This window comes from Falco naumanni, chromosome 3, assembly GCF_017639655.2.
Source record: "Falco naumanni isolate bFalNau1 chromosome 3, bFalNau1.pat, whole genome shotgun sequence".
Lineage (NCBI taxonomy): Eukaryota > Metazoa > Chordata > Aves > Falconiformes > Falconidae > Falco > Falco naumanni.
In genome coordinates, this window is record NC_054056.1 from 84,162,626 (window position 1) to 84,170,225 (window position 7,600).

Consider the following 7,600-nt stretch of genomic DNA (forward strand, 5'->3'; position numbering starts at 1 on the left):
GAACAAATACTCTGAAGACAGCCACCTTGATGGGCTTTAATTGGGACATCAGTTTTTTTGCCTGTTCTCTTATGCTATTTTAGGTTGTGTTCAATTTAACATAGCTTGTGTAATATTTCAGACCCTTACCTGATATTCTTACTCCAAGGTTTTCAAAACATGTTACAGGCATTTTTGAAAAATGTCTTGGGCTCACACAACAACCTTAAATATTGCTTCCATTTCACGGACAGGGAAAGTTTCTCTGAAGGGCTCAGTGACTGCTCTGAGATCACAGGGCTGGGGTTAGCAGAGCACTGCAGAGCCAGTGTTGTTACTGAACGAGGTGTGAAGCAGATTGACCCTATTTGAAACCAGCTTACAAAGAACTACATTAGTAGTTACTCTGGTAAGCCAGAAGGTGTTAAAAGCCCAGGATTTGTTGAAGCTGTACCGGTTTGTTTCCTTCAGCTCTGATGCTCCCTGCTTCAGGCTGTGGTATGTACTGGCCAGAGTGGCATCTCTTGGATTTGCTGTCAGGTCAAAGGCAGAAGTGGTGAGTGTAACCTTCCTCTTGATTTCTTCCAGGTTAACGGGTTTCCAGCTGCCTGCTCCTATTGTGAGTACAGGGGTTGGGCTGTCCTTGTGGCTTGTGAGTGATTACTCAGTCAGTGCTCAAGGCTTCCAGGCTAACGATGAAGGTAAGTCTGCTCAGTTCAGTAATTGTCTTGAATTGTATCTGCATTTGGCATGTGACAGGATGCAAAATGAAGGTGCAGAGTTTTCCACCGGGATATATACATATGCAGACACTTAATCCAAGACAGGAGTGTCTGGTTCTTGTATAATTTGATTCATTTCTTCAGAATACAGAATTCAAATTGCTGGTTCCTTTCAAGTGAAATGTTAATTTTTCCTCTCGGCATCTGTGCTTAAAACCTCTTTGAAGGCTTATTCTAACAGCAAAGCTGGAATGACTGAGAAGGAGGGGTAATGTGGGATTTGTGGAGTGTGCAGGGTTGCAGCAAGCACAGCACCCTGCATAGTTACCGGGATTTACAGCTGAGACACTGGGGACTGTGGAGCAGTGCATAGGATGCTCAGATTACTGCATTTTTCTTCTATAGTCTCTTTGCTTATGCATTGTTTTTCTTTGCCCTGCACCTTCCTTCCCAAGTACATAAATTCGCCTCCTGTGTTTCTGGTCATAAATAATGGCCAGTGGTTGGTGATTGTAGAAGTAAAGGATTCCATGTGAAGGCTTGGTGGCTTCAGAAAATCTTGGACAGTGGAAGTCTCAGATACGTGAAAGAGCTGTTCATAGTAGTAGGCAGATCATGGCTGTGATATGACCTGGTACGGCTGGGCAAATAGCAGCTAAACCATGTTAAAATTCAAGTTACGTTTATGTTGATTATTGCACCTAGGAAGCTGTTTGTATCTGCATAAAAGTTCTTCTTTGAAGTCTGTGGAAGTTCCTCGGCCTTAATGATATTTTTTGCTAGTAAGTACTGCTGGCCAATTACCCAGTGCATTAAACCAAGCAGGTGCCTTCATTTAGATGATGTTGAAGTCTCTCAACATTTTCTGCATTTGACAATTGTTCAGGCGAGCTCTGTTTAAATACCCTCTAATTTCTGATTAAAACCTTTGCTCTGCCTGGAGGTGCCAGTGGTTAAGGCTTTTTTTTTATTAGTCTGGAAGAGATCAGTGTGTGAGCAGGTGTTCCTTACGGCTAGGCGATGGTGTTAAAGTTCATTGCAGTCGGAGACCATGCTCTGTTGTTTGCTGGGTAAGTGCCTGCTGGTGGTGTGTGCTGGCTGGCAGGACAGTTGAGCACAGCAGTGTGGTGAGGAAAGGCAGATCCTAGTGCCCGTTGGCAAAACCTCTGCTAGAACATATGTCAGTTGCTGTGTCTCGTGGAGATGACAGTACGTTGCTCCCAAATTGTGTGATAGAGGACATATTTAGAGTTCATTTTTTGGCATTTACACACAATTACTTGCACACTTTTTAATTTTTTATTGTTACTTTGATGCAGCTGGTAATCTTGAACAAAGGCTTGTTCCAGGGCTACCCTTTAGTCACATGTATTTTAGATTACCTGAAGTTTGACTGGTGTTTAGGAGGCTTTCAAGCAGGTAACTTGAGTGCATCTCTAAGGGGGAAAACCAAAATGTACTTAAAACTTAATCTGAGCCACTGAGTGACCCAGGGCGCTGGTGTAAGAGGGTGACCCAGGGCGCTGGTGTAAATGAAAGCTTCATTTTGATGAAGAGAGGGGCAAACTTGCTGGAAGTGCTTCTCTGAGCCTTCCTTGAAACAAGCTGCTTGCTTGCTGTTTGGATTGTTGTTAACTAAGACTGAAGAAGTAGATAAGTGTGTTTTTTGATCAAAGGGACACACGGCTGCTGTAATGCTGTTTCAGTTAATTGGTAATCTACAACTCGGTGAATAGCCTGTGATTTGATAATTCATGTTTAAAGACAGAACAATGCATTGGAGTCCTTGCAGTAAATGATTCCTTTATGATCTGCTATCAAAGCATGCTCATTATTCTTCTCTCTTCAAGCAATCATTGGGAAAAGCACCAAAAGAAACAGAATTTTAAAATTGGAACAAAAGATCTCAGGAACTCTTTTTAAAAAGGAGAACAGGAAGAAAGTATGTAGTTGGAGGCATCAAAGTGACACAAAAACGTTGTGCTTACACTGATGCCTGCTCTCCCCTGATCCTCTGGGAAATACATAAGTTGAGGTTGGCTTTATCTAAGTTAACATCTTCCTAGCTTATCTAGTTAGTATGACGCCTGCACGATAAGATCTCTTACAAGCAATTTCTTGAAAACAACAGACATCTGCTCATACCTGTTTGTATGTTTCTTAATTTCTGGTTGTTTCAGGACATACAGTTCAGCTGTACATTTCACTGGCTTAAAAAGGGAAAGCTTGCACACAGTGGCGGTGGAATCTATTAAATAACATTTCTGCTACGAGAAGTTAGAGATGCTTTAATAACAGACAGGCAGAGTGAGTTTCTGAAAGTCTGCAGAGATTTTTTTTCAAGCCCCAGGTAAGCCAGGTGCCAGCGGTGGCCATGGAAATAGAGGAATAGCCAGCTCCAGGGCTACTGTGCTGTGATGTTTCCTTCTTGACCTCACAGTCTTCTGAATTCATTATATGTTATTGTGCCTGGCTGCTAGATCTTCCTTAATCCTCTTTTCCTCGTTGTCCGACTTGATCATCTTTCTTCATTTGGTTTGGTGTGTGTTGCCAGCTTGCTTCTGTCTGCTCTCGTTGTCTGATTCTTCATGTTCTCTCATCTCTTACTGTTTGTTGTGATTTTTCTCTAGATGCTAAAAATTGTTTCAAAGCTCAGGAAACAGCAGGGATAATTCTTCCGTGATTCTGCTGTGGAAGGCTGTTTGAGACCGAGCAGAGAAGCTGCTATTGTCCTTCCCCAGCCCAGCCATCTCTTGAGCAGCGGGCACGGCTGCGACTGAGGATGATGCTGCTGAGGCTGCAGCATCTCTGGGTTTAAGACACCAGATCACAACCTCAGAGATCTGATTTCTCTTCCTGGTTGTGGTACAGATGGTTCTGCGTGGTCTCACGTTGGCTCTGTAGTCTGGGTTCCTGGGTTCCCAGCTTCCCAGCTGCAAAACCAGGTCAGAACGGCTCCTTGTCCTACGTGCCGTTAGGAATTTGCATTCATGAACGCACGCAGAGCATTCAGGAGCTACTGTATGGCCCTGTGGCTGTGGGAAAACCTGCAGCAATAGCGCAGTTTGAGAGGGGACGTGATTAGATTATTACAAGTAACTGTTGTTAAGTGGATGATCTGGAAAAAGAAATGGGGGAAACCATTGCAGGATGGCTGGGAGTGAAAAATTGTCAGCTTTTTCATGCTGAATTGGAAGAACAGAAAATTTCATTTCCATTTAAGTATAGTATTTTGATCTGAAGGTAATTTTTTTTACTTAAGAATTTCTTTTCCTAAATACAAGCAGTTTTTATGAAGCTCAGTTTCAGAACGTATAATTTAGAAATTATTTAAATTAAGTGCTTTCATGCTTTTAGCATCCTTAAGTTTGTTTGTGTTTCCCTGTTCCACTGTCCCTTGAATTCAACATGATTTCACAATTAGCCTTGTTCACCCTTATACTGTGGGATTTTTTTCCTTTTTTAAGACTAAATGATTCTTCTCAAAAATCCTAATGAGCCATTGTAGAGTCTTGCATTTTGTTTCCACTGCAGAACCTCCTCTTTATCATACATGAGTACAGAACAGTTCTAGAAACTGCTGAGGCTGGTGAGCTTAATGATGCTCGAGGCTGCACTGGTCCTTCGTTCTGAGGCTCTTGAGCATTCGTTGAACACTAAGCAAGCAGCCAGGGCCTGGGTGTCTAGCATAAAATGTCTTTCTGCTCCGGTGGTGTGTGTTATAGCTGCTGCCAGGACTGGGGGTGCTGTGGCAGCTGGCGGGGACCGGGTGCTTGTGCAGGGGTTTAATCCTGGCTGCACAGGATGGTGCTGAGGAGGAGAACAGTGCAGTGGGCCCCTTATGCTGGCCTTGGACCCACGGCTGGATCTTGTGCTCGGGATGCAGACAAAAGAAGCAGCAGACAAGGAGGACAGGTAGCACCAAGATGAGATGCTGAAGCAGAGGAAGGACCAGTGGCTGGCTGAGTTTCAGGAACACAGCAGGCTGAAAACAGTTTTATTCTCCATCTCAGGGGGGATAGCTGATATTTCCTTAGCCTGCTAGCCAGGTGTTTCCTTCACCTGCAGAAATCCATCAGAGGAAAACCTGTGAGTAGAAGGGGGGTTTGAAGCCTTTGATCAAGAGAATAGATTTTTTGGCTGGAGGCAAAGATCTGGTAGGCCTTAGATGATCTGGTGGAAAATGATCCTTTCTGGAAGAATCAGGTAGTGATTCGGACAGGAAGGTGGGGGTTCTTGAGTGAAGGTACTAGCCTGTGGGGCAAGGCTGCTGTAAGAACCAACAGCATTAATTTACTTGCCTTTGGCAGATGAGAAACTGAGGTGGGATGGGGTTGAATAGCAGGTGTAATCCTGTAACTGGGAAAGTATGTTTATCCTGGCTTATGAAATGCTTTTTTTTTTTTTTTTCTCTCCTGTATTCTTTAGTTGTTTAATCCATGTGTAGGTGTCCTGTAACAAAACATTGCACAAAACTTATGATGTATTTGTGCTGTCACAGGCAGCAAACCTTGTTTCAAGGACTCGCTTTCCAGGGTTTGCAAGAAGGGAGATGCACCTTTTGCCTCTGTGGGAATTGCCTGGTGAAGCCAGAAAGAATCGTGCTGCAGGACAACATCAAATTCCTTCCAGTCTTCTACCGTGTAATGCTGGTTGTGGCCCACCAATTTCCCTGATTTCAGTGAAGCCTTTCAGTATTTACAGAAGCAGGTGGATGGATGTCTTCAAACATCACTAGAAGTTTTCCATTTAATCTGTTGTAACCGATGTGAGGTGTGAAGTCTAGCATCTCTCCTGGGGTCACAGCAGTGTGGAGTTGCTTTTTTCAAGACAGTTTACAAGATGTTGAAGCTGTCTGGAAAGCTTCAAGTGTTGCAGCATACAAAGCTGCACTTAAAAATACTCCAGTGGAGACTAACAAAAGCGTTTGCACCAGGGACTTCATTACTGAAAGGTTACTTATATAACTTTCTCCTTCCTTTGTGAGATGCCTGTAACTTTTATCAAGTAAATCATATCCTGAATGTCTTTTAAGATGTCAGCAGGATACAGGACTGAGAAGTGGCCGTAATCCTGAATGTGTGGCAGTTGCTTTGTGAGAATGGGAAGGTTTAATCTGCAGCCAAAGTAGCCTTTCTCTCCTACTTCTCTGATCCTTAGCTTGCATAAGCCACAGCCTGCTGTGCTGCTTTGGAATTTATTTAATAACTCAGTTGTTTGGATGTGATTAAAAATATAATGAATGGAATGAAGCAGTAATAAGATGAACAGCTCATAAAGGGTTTTAGTCTAAAAATACCTGTTTCGGCTCAGCTAGTATGATGAAGACTGTGGTGGCAGTCACAGAGAAGTCCACTGCATGAACCTCTTGCAAGTTTTAGTGAGCTATTGCTGAGTGTGAGGCTCCTGTGTCACCTTGCTCTAGTTGATCTTTTAGAGATCATAGCAGGTCCTGGTTTTGCTGCTCGTGTTGCTTTGACTCCCTAGCGTTTCCTCTCTCAGTGCCTGGTGCGTAGCTCCAGAGAAAAAAGGTTTTAGTTTTTTTTAGATGGGATTGCATGTCTAATAGGTGCTGCGTACGTTATTTCCAGCGTGATCGCTCAAAGAGGTTGAGCTTCCATGCTTTGCCTGCTTGCAGGGTTCAAGAGCTGAAGACTGTTTAGATTAAGATTTAGTGTTTTCTTAATAGAAAATGTTCAAGGCGTAAACTGCTGGCAGAAGCTGAGTAGTATTCTCTTCTATGGCAGACAGGTTAAGGGAACTATCTTAATAAACAGGTTTTGTTCCTTTGCCTTCCTCTCAGCAGCAATACCATCTGCAGTAGAGAATGCAAGGTTGGGTGGGTGAGTGTGGCTGTTTCTCGCACTTCCACACCTGAAGTTTAAGTAGAGTTTGCATCTTTGCCCTTAGAGGGTAGATTTGTGTTGCATATAAGCAGCATAATTAAAGTAGCATGGAAAAATGGAAGAGGAAAAAAAATTTTTTTGAGCTATGTCATGTTGAAATAGTGAAGTGCACCTTTTTTCCTCCTTGTTATTTGCATGTGGAAACCCAACATGGTATTTCTGTGGCTGCATTTCAGCTCTTTCAATGTGACCTTTCTCAGTGTAGAGTTGTATTATCAAAGCCCAAACATTCAGCTTTTAGATCAGTGTTGTGAAATCTATGCAACGCCTAGGTTTGTCCCATGTAGTGGAGCAAGATTCAGGCCAGTTCCAAGATCTTGAGGTATCTGCTTTATCCTGGTTTAGTCCCAGTCCTTGCTACTCACAGGCTGTGAGTGTCCTTTAAAGCAAAGCCGTGTCTTGTTTCCATGACATTACTTATACAATAGATGGCTTTGTTGTAGCATGTATATATGGATTTTTCATTTGTAATGTCTCTTTGCATCAATTCCTGGTATATTTAAGGTCTCCTTGAAGTACTGGGATCATCATGCTATTCTAGATAGAACTTAAATGAGCATTTCTGGATTGACACAGTCCTAACCTTTGAGCAAAGCTTCACAGCATCTTGTCTGGCGAGAGAAGAGTGCACGAGGTGAATTTTTTTCCATTTTACTGATGAGTCACGTGGAAGGACAGGAACATTCATGGCTTGATAGGTGGTGTCTCCAGGTTTCCCTGCATCCCCCATCTTGTTTTCTTCAACTAGAAGCTGGGGGTTGTTTGGAGCTGTGTACTCATGCTGATGATTGTGGCAGGTTTTTCATCAGTGAAGGGTGGCCAGCAGCCACTCCAGCTGGAGACATGCTAAGTGGATGGCTGGACATTTCTCTCTCCCTCTCAAATCCGTAAGTCAGTGCCAAGGTCTCCAAGGTGGAGGTTAGTGATCTAAACTGGCAGGCAGGCTGCAAGTGCCCCTGTAGGGCTCGTCTTGCATGGCTTGGCAGCGTGAGA